The sequence below is a fragment of the Piliocolobus tephrosceles genome, chromosome 14, assembly GCF_002776525.5.
Source record: "Piliocolobus tephrosceles isolate RC106 chromosome 14, ASM277652v3, whole genome shotgun sequence".
Lineage (NCBI taxonomy): Eukaryota > Metazoa > Chordata > Mammalia > Primates > Cercopithecidae > Piliocolobus > Piliocolobus tephrosceles.
The window spans coordinates 90,100,075-90,124,741 of NC_045447.1; the positions used below are offsets into that span (position 1 = coordinate 90,100,075).

The 24,667-nt window shown below is 38.5% G+C and overlaps 1 protein-coding gene and 1 pseudogene across 4 annotated transcripts in view; both read left to right on the forward strand.

Annotated features, from left to right (window-relative positions):
- PCSK5 (proprotein convertase subtilisin/kexin type 5) overlaps positions 1-24,667 on the forward strand; it is a 475,536-nt gene that overhangs the window by 153,383 nt on the left and 297,486 nt on the right. The gene's annotated exons all lie outside the window — the stretch shown is intronic.
- Positions 10,818-12,192, forward strand: LOC111543364 (annotated as a pseudogene). The gene has a single exon (XR_002731828.3). The product of XR_002731828.3 is annotated as a keratin, type I cytoskeletal 18 pseudogene (transcript).

The window sequence follows — 24,667 nt, forward strand, 5'->3', positions numbered from 1 at the left end:
TTTTTTTTTTTTTTTTTTTTTTTTTTTGAGACAGAGTCTCGCTCTGTAGCCCGGGCTGGAGTGCAGTGGCCGGATCTCAGCTCACTGCAAGCTCCGCCTCCCGGGTTTATGCCATTCTCCTGCCTCAGCTTCCCGAGTAACTGGGACTACAGGCACCCGCCACATCGCCCGGCTAGTTTTTTTGTATTTTTTTTAGTAGAGACGGGGTTTCACCGTGTTAGCCAGTATGGTCTCGATCTCCTGACCTCGTGATCCACCCGTCTCGGCCTCCCAAAGTGCTGGGATTACAGGCTTGAGCCACCGCGCCTGGCCAATATGTTCACTATTTTTTAGCCTCACCCCTTAACCCTTTTTACAATATGCTAAGGTTTCAACTAATGTTTTTTACAGTTATCTGAAAATAGCATATTTCATTTAATGCTAGAGACTGATGAATAGTAGATATCCAATAAGTGGTCATGTTGTTATTCTACAGTTCTTGGAGATCCTTATATATAGGATGTTACCTTGTGTGTTACGATTAAATCTAATTTAACCTACTTAGAAGCTGAGTTCTACTACATCCCTGCCCTGTGGCAAGATCATTGCCCCTTTTTCACTTCTTGAGCAAAAAGGGGAAAGAAAAAAAGGCCCTGAAATGCAAAATATTCAAGTTGTATGGATAAAAGCCCTAAAACCAGTGGCAGAAATAAGTTTTAAATGAACTTTAGTCTTTTTCTGATATTCCAAATTTTTGTGTAAAAGTGTACTGCCATTTTTGTCTTTTATTTCTATTTCTCTTAAATGACTTAACGAAAAGTTTCAGGCCGGGCACCGTGGTGGCTCACACCTACAATCCCAGTACTTTGTGAGACCAAGATGAGCAGATCACTTGAAGTCAGAAGTTCAAGACCAGTCTGACCAACATGGTAAACGAAACCCCATTTCTACTAAAAATTCAAAAATTAGCTGGACATATTGGCATGCGCCTGTAATCCCAGCTAGTAGAGAGGCTGAGGTGGGAGAATCGCTTGAACCTGGGCAGTGGAGGTTGCAGTGAGCTGAGATCGCGCCACTGCATGCCAACCTGGGTTACGAAGTAAGACTCTTTCTTAAAAACCTAAAAGTTTCAGCAAAGGGAAAAAACTTTACTGTAGACTGAATGTTTGTAGTCTGAATATTTGTTGCGAGTATTTTCCCTTAGCTAGAATTAAGAAGCACTCCACCCCCACCAAACCTCCAACTTACTTATGTACAAACTTACATAAAGTATTAGCACAATCACATAGTGATGTTCCTTCAGATGTTTTTGATGAACATGCATCGCAACAGCCTGTAATTCCTTCCCATCAAGTGCCTCCTCTTAAAGGGGATTGAACTGTAGCACTAGTGAGATGAAGAGTTTGAGGTTTTAATCCCAACCAATCTCCCAAGATTTCCTATTGCAAAAGGATTGGCAGACTAGGAAGGGATAAAAGATGGTAAAGAAATGTATTTTCAGGCTGGACGCGGTGGCTCACGTCTGTAATCGCAGCACTGTGGGAGGCCGAGATGGGCGGATCACGAGGTCAGGAGATCGAGATCATCCTGACGAACACGGTGAAACCCCGTCTGTACTAAAAATACAAAACATTAGCCGGCGTGTTGGTGGGCGCCTGTAGTCCTAGCTATTCAGGAGGCTGAGGCATGAGAATGGCATGAACCTGGGAGGCGGAGCTTGCAGTGAGCCGAGATCGCACCACTGCACTCCAGCCTGGGCTACAGAGCGAGACTCCGTCTCATAAAAAAAAAAAAAAAATTGCATTTTCGAGGTATTTACAGATATTAAAAGACAGGCTTCCATTTAGGCTCTGAAAAAAAGACTGCAATTTTCATGGAAAGAAAATGTTGCAAGTTACCTGGGGCTGTTTTCATTAATACTGACTAATTCTTATTCTTAGTTATCTGAAAGGAAATTGTGAATTAACCTTTGATTTGCAGGTTTTTGTTTTTCTTTCAGATGTCGTGTCCTGGCCTTGCTTATAGGAGGTAAATCAGTGGTATAAGCTTTACAAAATGTGTTCACTAAGACATTTTAGGCTGAAAAAATGAAAATGGGCCATGCACATGTAATTATTGATTAATAAAACATTTTATTTTATGTATGTATTTATTTTGAGTCTGAGTTATGAGACTGGCTAATTTTCATATTTTTAGTAGAGACAGTGCTTCACCATGTTGCCTAGGCTGGTCTTGAACTCCTGGGCTCAAGCAATCCACCCATCTCAGTCTCCCAAAGTGCTGGAATTACAGGTGTGAGCCACTGTGCCCAGCCTGATTAATGAAACTTTTGAAATAATCCCTTGAAATATTTGAATTTTAGCCAAAATCAGTCTTTCTGTCTCTCTCTGTGTCTCATCACACACATGTATGCCTAACTAATTATAATTAGGGACACTTTTTTTAAAATAAAAGAAGGTGGCTTAAAAAATGTTGTCAACTTTCTTGTTATTATAGTCTTATTAACCATATAATTGTTAATAAATATAAGGTTAAGCCTCTTAAATAGCATAAGCAGAAATGAGGAAACAAATCAGATATAATTAGACCAACTTAAGAACAACTTCAGATGTAGAATTTGGCTATAGTTTTAACAACTTGAGATTTTAAAAATCGGAAATAAGAATAGTAAATGAGTTGGCATGTATCCGTGGTAGTATTTGAAGTCAGACATTTCCACGCTGATTTATCTTTTACTAATATGAGGAGATTAGAATTAATGAGATGGGAAGTAAATGTGATGATATTTTTGAATTGGGGTTACAAGCTAGAAACATGGAAACGTGCCTGTGCAGGACGATTGTGAAAGTCTGATATGGGGAAAGAAGCTCAAAGGTTGTCGGAATAACTTAGGGCAAGTCTTCTTACCACTGGGAGACTTAATTATCTTCTGTGTGTAAAACAGTGGGGGAAGAAAAAAGCTACCAGCAGTTTTCTGTGAGCATTACAGATGATGCATTCTGAATGTTTGGAATTGTGTACGCAGTGCAACCCTTTGTAATAACTCATGGTATTAGAGCTAATTTAGAGGTTTTAGTCATCAGGAAAGGCTGGTAATAGCCTAGTAAGAGAGCTCCAAGCTAAATAAATTATTGACATTTTTTCATCCTGTTACTCCTTTGTGGGAAATTATTAGGATGTTTGTATTTTAAGTGTGCAAACAGTCAAAAGTAATACCTGGATTTTTCTTTTTCTTTTTTTTTTTTTTAATGAAAGGGGGCCATTCAAATTCTCTTGGAAAGGCTGAATGGTTTTAAGAGCTATGAAGATTATTTCTGCTTTGTAATAATTGGTCATTTAAATAGTCTATTTAAAGCCTGATTTTCATGGTAGAGTTTCAAAAAATTGAATACTCCTCCACATCTTTTTTGCAAAAACAGATCACAGTCTCTTCCTTCTCTGAAAATCATACTTTCTTTCCTCATACATTTGCTAGGAGGATGTAGAAGCGGAACATGATAATACATTTTGAATGGATTTCAGGGGTTTGGAATTTTCCCATTTTCAAATGTAATTTATTTATTGGATTTATAGCAATTTGTCGTTCAGTGAATGATCAGAAAACCTCACTAGGATACAGTAATTATCGTGATTATGAAGAAGAGTTGCAACAATAAAGCAGCAGTGAATTATTTATCCACACAGACATCTCTGTGTGTTTTTGGAGATTAGACTATGCTCTCATCCTGATGCAAGAGAAAAGTTTTAAAACAGTGATTATTTCAACATTCTTATTCAAAAATTTGATCTACCTTGTTTTCACCAGTTGGTGATTGGTTTCCATGGAAATGGAAAAGGAATAAGCATTCCTCCTTTTAGATTCTCAGCTACCCCATGCCAACTGAGAGCTGTAAATGCCATTTGGTTAACAGCAAGGATTCAGAATTCTTCCATTTTAAAGTGGCAGAGGGAGAGGAAAAGAAAAGTTTTGCCAAGTCATTTCATTTTTCTCCCTTTGAAAAGGACACAGTTTCATGATTGTCTGAGCTATTGACAGATGACTATCAGACGAAACAAAGTCCAACAATGTCTCTTGACTGATCAATTTAAATCTCTTTTCTACCCTTCACCAAGTTCTTTAACTCATTGTGATTCATGAATAACTGACCTGTGATGGACTTCCTGGTTCTCCACCTGCCATCCCTGTGGTGGGCACTGAAGTGATTTTGATGTTGGGAGGAGACAATTTGGTGATCTCAGTGATCTGTAACCTAAGGGAATGATAATCTGTTGATAAAGGGTGTGGCGGGGGTGGTAAATAGACTGGGGTTGTCAAATTCTCACTTCTGAGAGATTGTTAGTTAATTTGCCATAAGGGTTTTCCATTTCTGCAAGTATTGTTCATAACTGCTACATTTTCCCAAACTACTCCATAGGAAGGAGAATGAGAATACTAGAAATAAATGCTTTAGCATATAATGTTTAAGTATTAATACAGTTGTTTTCTTTTGTCTTGTTTTATGACTCTGGACAGGTGAATCAATATGAATGCTCAAATGCTAACTTTAGTGGCATTAACACATAATTTTTTCTTTTATATTTTATGATGTTTAGATACTACAGTAAGAAGGAATACAACTCTAGTTCTTTTTTTTTTTTTGAGATGGAGTCTCACTTTGTCACCCAGGCTGGAGTACATGATCTTGGCTCACTGCAAGCTCCGCCTCCCGGGTTCATGCCATTCTCCTGCCTCAGCCTCCCGAGTAGCTGGGAGTACAGGCGCCTGCCACCACTCCTGGCTAATTTTTTGTATTTTAGTAGAGATGGGGTTTCACCGTGTTAACCAGGATGGTCTCGATCTCCTGACTTCATGATCCGCCTGCCTCGGCCTCCCAAAGTGCTGGGATTACAGGCGTCAGCCACGGTGTCCGGCCAACTCTAGTTCTTAAGTGTCGTCCAGTACTGTCTGTGAACACGCTTCTTCTCTTGGGGATAAAAAGGATTTTCTCTATGTCCCAATGTCTGACATTAATGAAGAAAAGCAAACATAATGGCTTCGAGCCATGGACTGCCCCTGTGTCTCTAAGTGTGATATCACAGCTAGCCAAAACAGGTCAACCAAGGAAATGAGATCCTTATTTCTAAACTTAGGAAACTGCATGGATACTTCAAGGGAAATCTTACTGATGCTGAGATTGCAATTCAGACCCTGAGATTTTCTATTATCATATTCATGGGGGACTATCACTTTAATAACGATTTTGGTGTAAACAGCTTGTGACTTCTAGTGACTTGAGAAAGTTGTTGAGGATATGGAAAGGGACTTGCATAGAATATACGTTAGAGGTCAAGGTAACAAACCAATTCTGCATTTGTCAGTGACTCCATCGCTGTCACCATTTCTGCCCTCTCAAGAGAGGGGAGCAATTTCCTTATTCTCTTATTTAATCTACGACTTGCCCAATTTGGAGAGGCAGTGCAGGAGGGACTCTTAATGGGATAAATGGGCGTTGTGGGGAGAAAACATTAAAAATGAATCTGTTTAAGTTGAGGCCAGAGTCTTGTTATAAACCTCGCAGATGGTGCTTTATTTGCAATAATAAAAGTAAATGTATGAAAATTCATGTAGTTTATTACCTAATAGAGCATGCAGATATAGTCATTCTTGTATCAGACAAAAATGAATCATGTTTAAAGTTGTAGGTTTTCTGTAATATTATGAAATTTGAATTTTAGTAGGGTCGTAAGCAGACTAAGTTTATAAAAATCTTTATCGGTTTTTCCAAGGGCCATTTAGAATCATTTTATTGACAAACCATTCTCATTTAAAGCCACTGTCACGTTGCCATCCTTGTTGATTTTCTGGCTTCCGTTTTTACTGATCTCACACTTCTGAATCCTCTTTCAACATGACTTTGAGTGTGACTGAAGCTGTTCTCAAATATTATTTTCATTCATTGTATAAACCCTGTGTGCTGAAAATTCATTAGGAAATCAATTTGCTTGATTTGACTTTTATTGTTTGTTTGCATTTTATGTCTGTACAGATTTAAAGTCATTGCACTAAAGAGGAGAGGGGTGCTCGAATTGGCACTAATTTCATTAGTAACAATATCATTCTTGCGTGGATTTGTTTGGCTTTCTCACTTAGGAAACCTAATAATTATGGTGTCCTGTTCGAAGGAACCTGTGAACACTGATCCAGATAGCTTCAAAGATGTGACTTCTGAGCAGTTGTCTCAGGAAAGATCTCAAATCATCGTTACTTTGTTCTGGCACTAAGTCCGTGTGTACCTGAGGATGTTTGCATGTTCTTGTTTAAATGTATTTTTCATTTACTGTTAAGCTCTAGGACTTGGTTTCAGAAGATCTGGGTTTAAGTTCTTTCAAAGTAAGATAGCTGTATTACTTTAGCAAAGTCACTTAACCTGCAAGAATTTCCATTTTCCTACCTATAAGGTGGGGATAAAAATACATGTAATACAAGACTATTAGAGAGATCAAATGAAATTAAATATGAGAACCTAAGTGAAACTGCCTGACAAGTAAAAGATAAGTGATTCTTACAACCTTAATTGATTTGATGTCTAAATTGCAAATTATGTTAAGTATTCTTTCAAATGGAAATTATTTCAGTAGATATGAATGATTCATTATATTTATTGAGTTTATTGATTTACATAAAACAGAATTCAGTATCAATATAAAATCATAGCGAGTGGAGGTAGAAAAGGTAGAAGCATGTGTTTTTTGGTTCCCAAGATGACATAAATGGCTATGATCATCTTTATCATGTGTATCCTTTATGCCTGGAAATTAGAGATTGGCAGACTACAGACTGGGGGTCAAATCTACCCAGTGAGCCTCTACCTGAGAGCAGTTTTCATGTTTTCAAAGGGTTAAAAAAAAAAGAAGAAGAAGAAAGGGAAAAGGAGACATATCAGAGACTGCATGTGTCCCCATAAAGCCTAAAATATTTACTACTTGGCCCATTGCAGAAAATATTTGGCGATTCCTGTTCATAAGCTCTTGCAAATACCATCATCATAAAAACCCATCCCATAAGTTATTTCTAAATGAAATATGGTGTGTATGCTAAAATATTGAATTGATCATTAGGGATTACAATACATTATATGTTTTGAAGGGGAAGCATTCTTTAATTTTTGGTTTAGTACTTGCGTAATGTTGATAGTCTCCCAATGTGTGTGGAAATGGCCCTGATGAACTCTGCAAAAAGAACCAGGAATAACTGTCAGTAAACAGATGAGTCTGTGGTTGCTTGGTGTAGGTAATTTGAAATGGTAACATGAAGGCTCGGTGAATACATGGTGTTAGCCCTGCTTATCTGTACTCAGCACCCCCTGTGCAGAGTGCGGAGTGCAGAATAACCCTGGCACAAAGCTCCACCCACCTCACACCCTGAAGTGTATTGCAGAAGAAACTTAGTAACACCAAGGAGCCCTGGGATCAGAATTTCATGGCCATTGTTTACCTGTATTTCAGTCAAACAGGTATTGTCAACCCTTACTCCCTGGGAAGGAAGGCTCCCATTTTCAGAAGTGTTTTCACAGTTTACTTATGATCAGGAAACAGCCCTGAGCAGAGTGAAATCAGACATTCATAATATCATCTTTCTCCATCAGTCAATCATTAACAGATTTTGAGCAAGACAAGTATTTTTGGCCTATTTTACAAGTATTGAATGCTATCTTTATTTGAATATTTTAATAAAAGTAGATTCATTAAATATATTCATTGTTACACAAACATAGACTTGTAAATTATTGTCTATGATTCAGGATTTTCTGGCCAACAGAATTTATTGAAACTATGTCATACCATGTCTTTTTTTCTCACTGTTGAATCCTTAGTGAATAATCACATTCTTAGCAGGTAGTTGGTACTTGATAGATATTTACTGAATGAATGCTTCAGAAAAATAAATTGATTATGAGTCAGAAGATGGAAGTAGTCTTATTAGGTATAGTTAAGAAGGTCTTTATAATAATATTCATAAAATTGGATTTTACCTATATACAGGAGTATAGATGAAGTTGAAACGTGGTCTGTTTCCATTCTGCCCTGCTGGTGCCTTGCTTTGTTACTTCAGAAATATTTACATGAGATCAATTTCAGTGTACATTTCAAAAAACATATATATGGAAAGAAATAGACCCCAAAAATCAAAATTATAATTTGATACAGCTCATTATTTCTTTCATTCCCTTTATAGATCTTTTCTAGTCTCTTAGCATATACGCTCAGTGTACGCTTCATATTTTATGCTTTACTGCATTCTAATTATAAAATTTTCTTTTAATTATGATGATGTGAAATTATAGGAAAATCAGTTCAGGTGTAAGGAGGAGGAAGCTGCTTAGATTGCATACTGTACATTTTCACAAGCACCAATCCCAAACCAGAACAACTGGAGCAGAAATTCTTATAACACCTTGTATATAAACCTCAATTAACATGCACCACAATACTTGGTGATTATTTGCATAAGCTTTGCAGCATTGCCCCTGTCAGTGGTCTTAGGTTCCATTAGTCAGTCAAATTCATGGAACTCACTAGGCCACTTGAGGTAATTATTCTATCCCTCTAGGATAGAATTGATGTGCTAATAGGGTAGTATCTGGTTTGTATCTTCACCAAGAGTCACCAGCAGTCCCGGAACAATTTTCTGCTCCTCCCCTGTCTCACTGCCTCCCAAGTGACACCACAGTTGTAAAGAATGAGCCATATGGTGGAGGGGGGTATGACAGTCACTTTACCTTAAAAGCCCATGCTCATAAGAGCAATATTTTTTGCAATAGCCTATGAATATAACTTCCAACGCCATGCAAAGAAGGCCACACTCCATTTCTAGGGGTCTAACCTCAGAGGCCCAATGCTAAGACTCCCCATCATTTATTTATAGTCCTGGTCACAGATCTCCCAGTTCATGGTAATTTACCAACCAGGGTTCATTTTTAGTGTAAGCAGCATTGCTTAGTGTCTGACATCTCACATTTATCAGATATCAGGGAGACCAGAGCTAGAAAGTTAAACCAAAGTAATTTTTCCAAACATGAGGAAAAAAAGGTTTTGTTAATCCTTTACTCAGAATATTCCCCGCCAAGACAGTGAGCACCACCGCCCTGCATTATTCAGCTTTGTGTGCCCCATGCCCCAGAAATGCTCACTACATAGTATGTGAATTATTTGGACTTGAGAAAGGAAGGAGGGAAGAAAAAGAGAATTAATATTGTTAACTAAAATATGCCTTGGCCGGGCGCGGTGGCTCAAGCCTGTAATCCCAGCACTTTGGGAGGCCGAGACAGGTGGATCACGAGGTCAGGAGATCGAGACCATCCTGGCTAACCCGGTGAAACCCCGTCTCTACTAAAAATACAAAAAACTAGCCGGGCGAGGTGGCGGGGCTACAGTCCCAGCTACTCGGGAGGCTGAGGCACGAGAATGCCGTAAACCCAGGAGGTGGAGCTTGCAGTGAGCTGAGATCCGGCCACTGCACTCCAGCCCGGGCGACAGAGCAAGACTCCGTCTCAAAAAAAAAAAAAAAATTTCTTAAGTGGTACTTTGGTATTTTCCAGGAAAATGAAAACAGCATTTCTGACAGTTCATTCCTTACTTAAAGAGAAAGTGTCATATTTTTATTTTCTGATATCAGAGGTAATACTTAACTCAGTAAGGCAGACAGATGTCCAAAAAAAGAAGAAAAAACGAGCACCACATTGACCCCTCCAATTTCAAAGAAGATTTTGGTCCTCCAGATTCACACTTGTGTGAGAAAACACTGCCTCCCAGCACACTGAGAACAGACCTAAAGTGAATCAGCAAGAATGACTGCTTTCTGTATTTTCATTGTCAAGGAGTAAAGAAGACAATTTCCCAGTCCTCCATTTGTGGTGGAAAATGAGACAGGCTGCTCCGAAAGCTCCAACCACATGGAGTAAAAACTAGTGGATCTAAGTCTCAGAAGACTAAAAGAACCCTCTGATAGAGTGAGAAAGCTTGAAGCGCAGGATTTGAAAGTCCTAGTAGACCCAATGTAGAAGGAAAATCATGGCATAACTAGGGGCCACAGACAGACATGGGCAATCTTTTTTCATAGAAACAAGCTCAAGTACCACACCAAAAACTAATCATTTAAAGAAAAAAAAAGGAACCAAAAAGCATGGCAGGGTAAATCTGGAGTACTAACCAGGGAGCCAAGACAAGGGGTTGCATTTCATTGTTATGATTAGTATATTTCGTCAACAGGGAGCTCTCATACCCTATGACCTTGTTGTTGATCCCCAAGATACAAATGAGAAGAAATGTTAGTAAGGAGGTGCTTAGTGTCTTGGTCAGAACCATAAACATATATACATACATAAACCCTGTGCATTAGTCTGTTCTTATGCTGCCAATAAAGACATACCTAAGACTGGGTAATTTATAAAGAAAAGGAGGTTCAATGGACTCACAGTTCCAAATGGCTGGGAAGACCTCACAATCATGGCAGAGGTGAGGTGGAGCAAAGGCAAGTCTTACATGGCAACAGGCAAGAGAGTATGTGCAGGGAAACTGCCCTTTATACAACCATCAGCTCTCATGAGACTTATTCACCATCACGAGAACAGCATGGGAAAAAACCCACCCCCATGATTCAATTACCTCCCCATGGGTCCCTCCCACGATGCGTGAGGATTATGGCAACTACAATTCAAGATGAGATTTGGGTGGGGGCACAGCCAAACCATATCATTCTGTCCCTGGCCCCTCCCAAGTCTCATGTCCTCACATTTCAAAACCAATTATGCCGGTCGGCAAAGCCTGAGTCCTGTCGTCTCTCTTTCCTCCCATACAGCATGAGCTTCACCACTCGCTCCACCTTCTCTACCAACTACCGGTCCCTGGGCTCTGTCCAGGCGCCCAGCTAGGGCGCCCGGCCGGTCAGCAGCGCGGCCAGTGTCTATGCAGGCACCGGGGGCTCTGGTTCCCGGATCTCCGTGTCCCACTCCACCAGCTTCCGGGGCGGCATGGGGTCCGGGGGCCTGGCCTCAGGGATGGCCGGGGGTCTGGCAGGAATGGGAGGCATCCAGAACGAGAAGGAGACCATGCAAAGCCTGAACGACCGCCTGGCCTCTTACCTGGACAGAGTGAGGAGCCTGGAGACCGAGAACCGGAGGCTGGAGAGAAAAATCCGGGAGCACTTGGAGAAGAAGGGACCCCACGTCAGAGACTGGAGCCATTACTTCAAGATCATCAAGGACCTGAGGGCTCAGATCTTCGCAAATACTGTGGACAATGCCCGCATCGTTCTGCAGATTGACAATGCCCGTCTTGCTGCTGATGACTTTACAGTCAAGTATGAGACAGAGCTGGCCATGCGCCAGTCTGTGGAGAATGACATCCATGGGCTCCGCAAGGTCATTGATGACACCAATGTCACTCGACTGCAGCTGGAGACAGAGATGGAGGCTCTCAAGGAGGAGCTGCTCTTCATGAAGAAGAACCACGAAGAGGAAGTAAAAGGCCTACAAGCCCAGATTGCCAGCTCTGGGTTGACCGTGGAGGTAGATGCCCCCAAATCTCAGGACCTCGCCAAGATCATGGCAGACATCCGGGCCCAATATGACGAGCTGGCTCGGAAGAACCGAGAGGAGTTAGACAAGTACTGGTCTCAGCAGATTGAGGAGAGCACCACAGTGGTCACCACACAGTCCGCCGAGGTTGGAGCTGCTGAGACGACGCTCACAGAGCTGAGACGTACAGTCCAGTCCTTGGAGATCGACCTGGACTCCATGAGAAATCTGAAGGCCAGCTTGGAGAACAGCCTGAGGGAGGTGGAGGCCCGCTACGCCCTACAGATGGAGCAGCTCAATGGGATCCTGCTGCACCTGGAGTCAGAGCTGGCACAGACCCGGGCAGAGGGACAGCGACAGGCCCAGGAGTATGAGGCCCTGCTGAACATCAAGGTCAAGCTGGAAGCTGAGATTGCCACCTACTGCCGCCTGCTGGAAGACGGCGAGGAATTCAATCTTGGTGATGCCTTGGACAGCAGCAACTCCATGCAAACCATCCAAAAGACCACCACCCGCCGGATAGTGGATGGCAAAGTGGTGTCTGAGACCAACGACACCAAAGTTCTGAGGCATTAAGCCAGCAGAAGCAGGGTACCCTTTGGGGAGCAGGAGGCCAATAAAAAGTTCAGAGTTCAAAAAAAAAAAAAAAAAAAAAAAACAAAACCAATTATGCCTTCCCAGCAGTCCTCCAAAGTCTTAACTCATTTCAGCATTAACTCAAAAGTCCACAGTCCAAAGTCTCATCTGACACAAAGCAAGTCCCTTCCACCTATGAGCCTGTAAACTCAAAAGCAAGTTAGTTACTTCCTAGATAGAATGGGGGTACAGGCATCAGGTAAATACAGCCATTTCAAATGGGATAAATTGGCCAAAATGAAGGGGCTGCAGATTCCATGTAAGTCGCAAATCCAGCAGGGCAGTCAAATCTTAAAGCTCCAAAATGATCTCCTTTGACTCCATGTCTCACATCTAGGTCACACTGATGCAAGAGGTGGGCTCCCATGGCCTTGGACAGTTCCACTCCTGTGGCTTTGCAGGGTACAGCCCCCCTCCTGGAGGCTCTCACAGGCTGGCATTGAGTGTCTGCAGCTTTTCCTGGCAAATGGTGCAAGCTGTCAGTGTATCTACCAAGCTGTCAGTGTATCTACCATTCTGGGGTCTGGAGGACAGTGGCCCTCTTCTTACAGCTCCACTAGGCAGTGCCTCAGTGGGGACCTTCTTGTAGGGGGGGGCTCCCACCCCACATTTCCCCTCTGCACTGCCCTAGTAGAGGTTCTCCATGAGGGTTCCTCCCCTGCAGCAAACTTTAGTCTGGGCATCCAGGCGTTTCCATACATCCTCTGAAATTTAGGTGGAGGTTCCCAAACATCTGGCTTCTTGTTACTTATGCAAATTTCTGCAGTGGGCTTGAATTTCCCCCCAGCAAATGGGTTTTTCTTTTCTATTGCATCATTAGACTGCAAATTTTCCAAACTTTTATCCTCTGCTTCCTCTTGAATGATTTGTCACTTAGAAATTTCTTCTGCCAGATACCCTAAATCATCTCTGTCAATTTCAAAGTTCCATACATCTCTAGGGCAGGATCAAAATGCCAGTCTCTTTGTTAAAGCATAACAAGAGTCACCTTTGCTTCAGTTCCCAACAAGTTCCTCATCTTTATCTGAGACCACCTGAGATTGAACTTTATTGTTCATATCACTATGAGCATTTCGGTCAAAGCCATTCAACGTGTCTCTAGGAAGTTTCAAACTTTCCCACATCTTCCTGTCTTCTTAGCCCTCATAGTCTCTAGGAAGTTCCAAACCTCTGCCTGTTATACAGTTCCAAAGTCACTTCCACAGTTTTGGATATCTTTATAGCAGCACCCCACTACCCAGTACCAATTTACTGTATTAGTCTGTTCTCATGCTGCTAATAAAGACATACTTGAGATTGGGTAACTTATAAAGAAAAAGAGGTTTAATAGACTCATAGTTCCATATGCGTGGGGAGGCCTCACAATCATGGCAGAAGGTGAGGAGGAGCAAAGGCATGTCTTACATGGCAGCAGACAGGAGAGCATGTAAAGGGAAACTGCCCTTTATAAAACATCAGCTCTCATAAGACTTACTATCACAAGAACTGCATGGGAAAAACCCACCCCCATGATTCAATTACCTCCCACTGGTCCCTCTGACGATGCGTGGGGATTATGGGAGCTACAATTCAAGATGAGACTCGGGTGGGGGCACAGCCAAACCATATCACCCTGCCTTAGGTTTTTACTGTACTTCATCATTCCATGCAACATTATATTTGAGAAGACAACCAAAGAGAGGTGAAGAACTAGATTTTCTGGTAAACCAAGCTACTTATTCATTCCTTTAAACATGGACCAGCATAATTTTTTGTGTTCTTTTAGTTAACAATGAATAAGCTATTTTCCTAGACTGGGGCAGATAAAAGGAGAGAAAATATATCAAAGATCTAGGCAGGGAAGGATAAGAAAGAGGCAAAATGACAGGTACGAAAACACTTCTAAAGTAATAGATTGACCACTTGAGTTTTATTTATTTTGATGTTATTTTATTGTCAATATTATTTGTGTTCTGACCGAAATCTACTTGAATTACAACCAGTCTTATAAATACCTACCGATTCTTCAAGCCTACAATTATTTTTTAAAATACTGTTTTTGAGAAAACATTATAAACTCGCAGAAATTTGCAAAAATAGTACAGAGGTCTTTACTTAGTTTCCCATGATGGTAACAGTTTATGTTATTCTAGTATAATATCAAAGTCAGGTAACTAACATTGATACAATTTACAGGCCTTACTCAGATTTCACTGGCTTTGACATGCATGTGTGTGTATGTGTGTGTATATTTGTGTGTGTCAAATAATACTTTAACTCACCATAAAAAATATTTTCTTGTTTTTAAAAGCTTGCTAGTTATTTACATTTGATATATCTAATGATAATTGTCAATAGTGATTTATTATTACTCAGTACTATGAAATATACTTTTCATTTTTTTTCTTGCCTACAACATATCTGTCAGATGTTGGAGCAGTTGATGAATGATTTTAATAATTTCTTAAAATATTGTACGTTATTCCCAATGGCCAAAATAAGGATTCAGAATCTCTATTGCTAGATATAAAAACCATCATAATTTAAAAGTTCATGCTTAAGATTATTTCAGTATTAGGCTGTCAAAGGATCTCTGAGCATAATCTTATTTTATGTACCTATTTATTTGTTATTTTGAACCAAGTTTTCCTGACTCTCTTCCCCCATAACAAAAAATTTAATGTTTTTAAGGCCTCGTGGACTTCATGTAATTCCAAGTACTTCAGAAGCTATTATCATGATTGAGTCACAAAAACTAATCACCACAAATAGACTATATGATTTCTTTTTACTTCTTAAATTTTTAAATTTTTTTTCTCAAATATATTTTGGGAAGCTTTTCATTGACAACAGGGGGATAATGCATTTTCAGCTATTTTCCATTCTTAAGTTTCATTTTTAAGATTATTACTATTTCCTTCTTTAAGTAAGTTGGAAAATACATCATGGAGGTTCAGTGAAATATACTATCAAATATCCTGTCATCAATACTAATGAAGGAGTATAGTCACTGCTTCTCCACAGAGCATCAATAGTAGGCAAAAATTAGGGTAGCAGATAAAGGAGCCAGGAAATCTTGGCAATCATTCAAAGCCTTAAGAATGTAGGCCTTTGTGAGTCTTAGCAGAATGGTAGAAAGTCATTATACAAGGAGCTAGGATACCCTGGTCTAGTTCTCATTTGTAAAATAAGAGAAATAATACCTATTTTGCTTACTTCACAGGGTTGATGTGAGAACCAAATGAGGCAAAAGTACTTTGACATTACAGAGTGTGATATAAGCAGAAGGCAGTAATATAATGACGCACAACATGACCAATTAGAAACATCAATTTTGCACAATATGTTGGAGAACATATTCCTATTTCTGGCTCTCCTCTCCCCTTCTAAGAGGACTTTTGAAATAAACCTAAATGATTTTTGCCTAGATTCATACAAAATTAAAAACCTGCAAGAAAGAATAGACACCCTAGGTGTCAGAAGGGAATACCAACGGTGAAAGTAGACAGAATCCACGAACACCTGAAGATGTTTGTTCCAAGAAAGGAATGAAATATAAAGTCACCTTTCTCCCACTTGCCATTGCTTGATAACCTATAAGTATAATTGTGACTGTCAAGCAATGCAATATCAAGGGTAAAGGGTGACCGCCTGTGTGTGACCTGATGTCTCTGATTCATTCTGAGCTCACTCACATCTTGTCTTCCGATCTGGGGTGAAACCTCGAATAAGTTAATGTTTCCATCCACATTAACCGATACAGAAAAAAAAGTTCTCAAAGCCATGTGATGGGAGGGCAAAAGGAGAAGTGAAGGCAACATCTCCCTACTTAGCAAGATACAGTGACCCCATGAAGGCCCCACACTCACTTCACCTAATTTGTATGTGTTCATGATATACAGAAATTAACAGGTACTTTCTCATCTGATTTTCCATCTTTTCAATAAGGTATTCCAGGTAAAACTTTAGACCTTTAATTATTGTGGTTTATTGTTAGTAGTAGACAATAAAACTTGGTAAGAAAGGCAGTAGAACAAAGGCAGTCATGATCTTTAAGTCAAGATGCTCTTCAAGAGTTAAAATGGTTTTTTGAGGTAAAAATTATGTAACATATTGTTTCATGCTTACTAGGGCTTTGACAGTAATGACAGCATCCTTAAGAGAATAAGAAGTGATGCAATAAGAGGCATCTTTTTAACTTATTAGTTTGTCTGCAGCCAATTTATTTTAGATGACATCCAATTTCTTTCAAGTCGTTAGTCTATAGATCAGTTATGATTTACATAATGTGGTATCTTCTGGAAGTCTAGGAAAATATGTATCTTAGTAATATTGTGGGCATATGCAAGAGAGCTTAACAGATGACTGATTTTCCAATGAGTATTTATTACATAAGAATTTGCTAGTAAAATTCATGTGTAGGTGCATCTATGTTAGAGTGTAATATAATGAATATATTGTTTTTCTGGACTAAAATCTACTAAAGTTTTCTCCCTATGCTGAAAGTATTCTAAATGCTCATAGTCTGTGTTTTGGTCTCTGAGCAAAAACACATCTGAAACATAGACTTTTGTTTTTGTGACTTTCATATTTAACTGACATCATAAACATACCTCTTGCTGACCACCCTTATAATTCTGTGGGAATTTAAAAAATGAATCTGGTGGCCGGGCGCAGTGGCTCAAGCCTGTAATCCCAGCACTTTGGGAGGCCGAGACGGGCGGATCACGAGGTCAGGAGATCGAGACCATCCTGGCTAACACGGTGAAACCCCGTCTCTACTAAAAAATACAAAAAATACTAGCCAGGCGAGGTGGCGGGCGCCTGTAGTCCCAGCTACTCGGGAGGCTGAGGCAGGAGAATGGCGTGAACCCAGGAGGCGGAGCTTGCAGTGAGCAGAGATCCGGCCACTGCACTCCAGCCTGGGTGACAGAGCAAGACTCCGTCCCAAAAAAAAAAAAAAAAAAAAAAAAAATGAATCTGGTTCATATACTTGAACTTCAAGCAGGTCATGATATCTATTGCTCTATAACTTGTTTTAAATCCATGTGAAAACACTGAGTCCAACTAAGATATAAAAATTTAAGATGACTGATACTTTTCTCGAGGTAGTGATCGTCGTCATCTGAAGAGAATGGGCTAGGGTGATTTAAATGTAGTTGAGCTAGCTGTTTGGACCATCAATTACAATATGCTGGAATGTGCTATTTAACTGTTACATAATGCATATGTATCAGCAGTAGAGTGAAGGTTCAGCTCAGATAATTTCACTCTCTCCCAAAAATGGTTCATATAATATGGTGTAAAGCAACGTACAGAAATCTTTATAAGAAGCCCTTTATAAGGAAATAGTCACTATATTATTCACTCAGGAACATTCACTATGTATTAATGATGCATGTAATATGTGCAGGGCTTTTTTACATTGTCGGACTGCAGAACCAAGTTAGCTCTTCCATATTTTAATAATATGGTAGAATAAATATTCAATTACATCTTTCCTAGTATAGTACATCCAAAACTCAGGGAAGTATTCAGGGATTTTTTTTTTTTTTTTTTTTTTTTTTTTTTTTTTTTTTTGGACAGGGTCTCACTGTTGCCTAGGCTAGAGTACAGTAGCATGAACACAGCTCACTGCATCCATGAACTCCTGGGCTCAAGTGATCCTCCAGCCTCAGCCTTCTGAGTACGTGGGACTGCAGGCACTTACCACTATGCCCAGCTAATTTTTTTTTTGGTAGAGTCAGGATCTCGGCATGTTGCTTATTCTGGTCTCCAACTCCTGGGCTCGAATGATCTTCCCAACTTGGCCCCCAAAAACTACAAGGATTGCAGATATGAGCAACCATGCCTGACCTTAAGGGACTTTTTAGTGTATGGTTGAGTTGGTGGGACACCAAGAGAATTTCTCTGAGAAAGTTCAAATCTATAAGACTAGGCAAGTACATGCATTTTCGAGAGTGAGCAACCAACCTCATCTAGCCTGGAGCTGTCTTTTAATAAGCTCAGGGCCTTGGTTCAGTGGGGTGAGTGAGGATTCTGTGTAAAACAGAACCCCTGAGATACCATCTGCGGTACTTGAACTATATGGGAAAAACAAAACCTACACACAGTGAGATAGAGGACATACTTGACTTTCTCAACTTGGGTAATAGATGAGACAAGAGGAAAAATAAATAACTACACTTGTGTATATGAATTACTGACATCCTCATAGGATTTACACCTGTAATTCATATTACCTGTATGGCACCAATTTTAAATGTGGAAGTGGCAAATTTAAATCATCTTTGGATCAAGGAGCTTCCTCCTCAAGCCTCAAAGAATTCACAGAGATAAAAGCTCAAGCAATGTGGCCTCTAAATGGAAAATTCATAGTTACATGGAGAAAAAAATTGACATGAAAACAGAAGGGCAGCAGACACAACAGTGGAGTTAAATTCACAATTTTGGAATTATTAGATACAGGATACCGTGTATGTATAAAGAATATTTTTGGAATGTTTAAATCAAAAGAGACTATCAGAATTAACCAGGCAGATTTGAAAAGGAACTTCACAAAATGAAACTTTTAAGCCAGGCATGGTAGCACACACCTGTCTTCCCAGCTACTTGGGAAGCTGAGGTAGGAGAATCACTTGAGCCCAGGAGTTCGAGACCAGGCTGGGCAACTTGGTGAGACCCACCCCCACCTCCCCACACAGACAAAAAAAAAAAAAAAGAAAGAAAAGAAACATATAATAATCTAAGTGAATAATGCAGTGAATAGATTAAATAGAAGATTAGTCATGATTTAAGGTAGCATAAGTGAAATATAGAATTAAACAAGTTACACAGAATACAGCCCAGAGAGAGAAGGTTATGGGAGTCTGAAGGAGAGAGTAACCTTTAACCTCACAGATATGTGACAATATCTGATGGATGCTGCTTCAATTTTTTTCTTGTAAATTTGTTTCTTTGTAGATTATGAATCTTAGCCCTTTGTCAGATGGGTAGATGGCAAAAATTTTCTCCCATTCTGTAGGTTGCCTGTTCGCTCTGATGGTAGTTTCTTTTGCTTTAGTTTAATTAGATCCCATTTGTCAATTTGTCTTTTGTTGCCATTGCTTTTGGTGTTTTAGTCATAAAGTCCTTGCCCATGCCTATGTCCTGAATGGTATTGCCTAGGTTTTCTTCTAGGGTTTTTATGGTTTTAGGTTTAACGTTTAAGTCTTTAATCCATCTTGAATTAATTTTTGTATAAGGTGTAAGGAAGAGATCCCGTTTCAGCTTTCTACATATGGCTAGCCAGTTTTCCCAGCACCGTTTATTAAATAGGGAATCCTTTCCCCATTTCTTGTTTTTGTCAGGTTTGTCAAAGGACTTTGCAAAAAGGAACTAGAGAAAGAAAGGCAGTTTTCAGAAAGTATAGCTGAAAATTCTGAGGAATTAGACTTTATAACGACAGGTTTAAGAATTCCTCAAAAGAAATTTTTTAAATTCTAAAAGATTATAAATGTTTTAAATTTTTTTATCCTACAGAATAAAAAAAAAAAAGTCAAACAGAGAAGCATCCGAGACAAATAGATTGCCCAAATACCTGATTTCTTACCAGAAACAATGCAAGCTAGAAGACAGTGGAATGACACTTTTGAAGTGGGCTTACTCTAGAACTCTGTATCCTGTGCAATCATTTTTTAAGAAAAGTAAAAAGTTATTTTCTGAAGACTTTCAAGAGCAAAAAGAATCTCTGAAAGGCCTTTTCACATTTGTAGAATAAATGCCCAGAATATTTATGAAATGTTCTTCATGAAGAAATAAATGATCCAAGAGGGAAGCGTGAGCTACAAAAAGAAACAGAGCAAAGAATGTACACTTGACCCTTGAACTCAGGAATTAGGCATGTTGACTCCATTCCATGCAGCTGAAAATCTGCATATATCTTTTAACTTCCTCCAAACTTAACTACTAATAGCTTACTGTTGACTGGAAGCCTTATTGATAAACATAAACAACCAATTAACACATATTTTGTATGTTACATGTATCATATACTATATTCTTACAATTAAGCTAGAGAAAAGAAAATGTTATTAAGAGAATCATAAAGGAAAATTATTTTAGTATTCATTAAGTGGAAATGGATCATCATAAAGGTCTGCATCCTCATCGCCTTCATATTGAATAGGCTGAGGAGGAAGAGAAGGGGTTGGTCTTGCAATCTCAGGGGTGGCAGGGGTAGAAGAAAATCCATATATAAGTGGACCCAAGAAGTTCTGTGCTGTTCAGGGGTCAACTGTATTTGTAAATCTAGACAAACACTGTTCAAATTAGTAACTAATTAATTTCTAGGGTTAAAAAATCCAGGATATCACTATAATCATAGGAAGCTTGTACATGGGTATAAGAGATGAGTAATCGGAGTTAAATCAGGCTAAAGTCTGTATTGTTTGGAAAAAGAGGATTGATAACTTTAGACTTTGTGTTGTTAGGTATTTGTGATCCAATACCTAGGATTGCCACTAAATAATAGAATGCATAACAACCAAGCTGGTATAGGGAAAAATGTTACAGACATGAACATGAATATATTAGTAAACACAATTACTATAAATGGTCTTACTCTCTAATTAAAGACTCATTGAACATCTAGTTTCAAAAAAGACCAAGTTATATTCTATTTATAAGAGATATAACTAATATGAACATAGAGTATTTGAAAGTAAAAAATATATGCATACAAATTAGTCACTAAATATCTTTTTTAACTGCAAGAGCCATTCAGTGTTACTACATATTTATAAATGGTATATTTCATTAGAAAGATTAATAATTCCATTCTAAGTAAAACAAAATTGATAAAATTACAAAGTATATTAACAAACCAACAGTATAATAAATAAGCCTGATATGGTGGACACATAATAATTGGAGAATATCCATCATTTCCAAGCACATAGAACATTTATTAACATTGATCACAAACTCAGCCATTGGGTAAATCTCACAAAATCCAAAGAATTGGTTCATATAAATAATATTATTTTATCACAAGTTAATCAGATTATTATTGATATCAAAAGATAACTAATTACCCACATATATATTTAAATATCAAAACATACAAGTAATCCATGGACCAAAAATAAACCAGAGCTGAATTTCAAAGTAGAGGCCCTTGTGGTTCAGTAGCACTGGGCATTAATTAATAATAGATACAATGAACTATAAGAACAGTAGTCTCATTAAAGGAATTACACATTTGAATAAAAATAAATTATGAAACCTAATGAAGGATTATAGTTAATAATTGCTAGGTTTGGGAGAAAATTAATAGTTGAGCTTGGAGTTTCCAAAATAAATAGTTTTTATTTTAAAAATTGATCACAGTTTACAATTGATTATAGTTTACAATAATCTATTGTATATCTGAAATTATCGAAAAGGGAATAATTCAAATGTTTCTAACATAAAGAAAAGACAAATATTTAAGATGAAAGATATCCCAATTACATTGAATTATGTGAATGTATTAAATTATCACATGTATACTGAAAATATGTACATCTCTTATATATCAATCTTTAAAAATTTTGAAAAATGTTTTAAATTGATCATTTTTTGATGATTAAAATGATATAACCACATACCAGAATGGGAAGATAATTACTAGTACATCAAAATTAAAGATCGTCTCTAATCCCATTGGTTTGGGAGGCTGAGATGTGAGATTCACTTGAGGCCAGAAGTTGGAGATTAGCCTGAGTAACATAGGGAGATCCTGTCTCTACAAAAAAGTTTAAAAATTAGCCTGCTGTGGTGGTGCACACCTGTAGTCCCGGCTACTCAAGGGGCTGAAGTGATATAATTGCTTGAGCCCAGGAGTTTGAGGTTACAGTGAATTATGATCAAGCCACTGTCCTCCAGCCTGGGTGGTAGAGCAAGAGCCCATCTCTTAAAAAAAAAAAAAAATGAAATTGTGTATGACAACCCAAAATTGATGTAAATAAGATTGTATGTTCCAAATATCAAATTTGGAAACATTTGTGACAGGACAGGAAGGAAATTAAGAAATTTGGGCAAAGGGCATGAAGAGGTTATTTACAAAGCAAGAAATAGAAATAGCTAATACATATTTGAAAAATGTTCAACATCAAATATAATGGGCAGGAGGAGGGAAACAAGGAGATAACAGTTTTCATGTCGAATTGTCAAGGATGAAAGAGATGGAAAAACTCTTACGCAGGGGTGTGTGTACACGGGGTTTATCCAGATATTTTCTCCATATGTCATTGAGTTTGGCTTATGGCCTTTTTGTTTGCCATGCACAAAATTTAATTTTTTCTAGTAATACTTTCTTGTTAAAAATTTTTGATTGATACATAATCATTGTACATATTTATGGGTTATATATGGTATTTCAATATATGCATGCAATGTATAATGATCACATAAGGGTAACTACGTTATCCATTGCCTTATGTATCTTCATTCTGTGGGTAATTTTCCAAATCTTCTCTTCTAGCTATTTTGAAATATACAATAAGTTATCATTAACTATTATCATTCTACTGTGCTTTTGAACACTAGACCTTATTCCTTCTATTTAACTGTATTTTTGTACCCATTCCCCAACTCCTCCTCATCCCCCACACTGTCCTACCCTTCCCAGCCTCTCTTAACCATCATTCTACTCTACCTTCATGATCAGCCTTTTTAGCTTTCACATATGTGTGAGAGCATGCGATATTTGTCTTTCTGCTCCTGGCTGATGTCACTTAACATAATGACTTCCGGTTCCATCCATACTGAGAATGTCAGGAATTAATTTTTTTTTTTTTTTTTTTTTTTTTGAGACAGAGTCTTGCTCTGTCAGCCAGCCTGGAGTACAGTGGCATGATCATGGTTCACTGCAGCCTTGATCTCTTGGGCTTAAGTGATTCTCCCACCTCAGCCTCCTGAGTCTCTAGGACAATAGGTGTGCACCACCACACCTGGCTACTGGCTAATTTCTTTTTTATTTTTGTAGAGACGCAGTCTCCCTATCTTGCTTAGCCTGGCTTTGAACTCCTGGGCTCAGGTAATCCTCCTGACTTGGCCTCCCAAAGTGTTGGGATTACAGGCATGAGACGCCACGTCTGGCCAGGATTTCTTTCTGTTTTATGGCTAATATTCCATTGTGTACAAATACCACATTTTCTTATTCATTCACCTGTTGATGGACACTTATCTTGGCTATTGTGAATAGTGCTGCAGTAAACATAAGTGTGCAGATATCTTTTCAATAGGCTGACTTCCTTTACTTTGGATATATACCCAGCCATGGGATTGCTGGATGATAAGCTAGATCTATGTTTAGGTTTTGCAGGACCCACCATACTGTTTTCTCTAGTGGCTATACTAATTTACATTCCCACCAGCAGTGTTCTCTTTTCACTGCATTCTTGCCAGCATTTGTTATTTTCTGTCTTTTTGATAATAGTCACCTTAACCAGGGTAAGCTATCTCACTGTGGCTCCAATTTTCATTTCCCAGATGATTAGTGATGTTGAGCATTTTTTTCACATACCCGTAGTCCAGTTATATGTCTTCTTTTGTGAAATGTGTATTCAAATCATTTGCCCATTTTAAAATTGGATTACTTGGCTTTTTGCTATTGAGTTACTTATACATTCAGTTTATTAATCCCTGGTCAGAGAGTTTGCCGGTATTTTCTCTTGTTATGTGAGTTGTCTTTTCACTCTGTTAATTGCTTCCTTTGCTTTGTGGAAGATTTTTAGCTTTATATAATCACATGTATCTATTTTTGCTTTTGTTGCTTGAGCTTTTGAGGTGTTACTCAAAAAAGTCTCAGCCCAGACCAATGTCCCAGAGTATTTCTTCAATATTTTCTTCTATTAGTTTCATAGTTTCAGGTCTTACATTTTAATTTGATTTCCATATAGGGTGAGAGGTGAGTGGGGGAGGGGGGATGTAATAGTTTCATTCTTTTATATATGGATATCCAGATTTCCCAGCATTATTCATGGAAGAGCCTCTTCTTTCCCCAGTATATGTTCTTGACACTTTTGTCAGAAATGAGTTGGCTGTATATGCATAGATTTATTTCTGTGTTCTCTATTCTGTTCTGTTGGTTTATGCTAGTACCATGCTGTTTTGGTTTCTACAACTTTTAGTATATTTTAAAGTCTGCAGCTTTGTTATTTTGCTTGGGATTGTTTTGGCTATTTGGAATATTTTGTAGTTTCATATGAATTGTAGGATTTTTTTTTCCACTTCTGTGAAGAATGTCATTGGTATTTCGACAGGGATTGCATTGAATCTGTAGATTGCTTTGGATAGTATGAACATTTTAACAATACTAATTCTTTCAGTCCAGGAGCATGGAACATCTTTTCATTTGTTTGTGTTCTCTTCAATTTCTTTGATCCGATTTTTATAGTTTTCATTGTGTAGTAATTGTTTTGATCTTGCAACTTTTATGAGTTTTGGTTATATTACTTTTGTGTGCTGTTAACAATTTGACAACATACTCTCTA